Raw genomic sequence first — 239 nt, 5'->3', positions numbered from 1 at the left:
ATATATAACTTTCATTTACGAGATTTTTTGGAATTTTAAGAAAGTCCAATATGGCGACCATTTCCCTCTGTGGCGGCTAACGCGAGCGCGGGAGGATCATGAGACTTTGACATATTGTTCAGGTCCCCCAATCTGCATTTGTGCCAATCTCAATTTATTTAATTTTTTTCACCTAAAAACCCTCACGTTCCTGGGCTAATGAGGGGCTCTACCACCCAGTGATCTTCCAGGCGGGTCTT

The sequence above is a fragment of the Penaeus monodon genome, chromosome 24 (genome assembly GCF_015228065.2).
Source record: "Penaeus monodon isolate SGIC_2016 chromosome 24, NSTDA_Pmon_1, whole genome shotgun sequence".
NCBI classification, from domain to species: Eukaryota; Metazoa; Arthropoda; class Malacostraca; order Decapoda; family Penaeidae; genus Penaeus; species Penaeus monodon.
The sequence above is the reverse complement of the archived record's forward strand: the minus strand, read 5'-3'. Positions refer to the sequence as shown.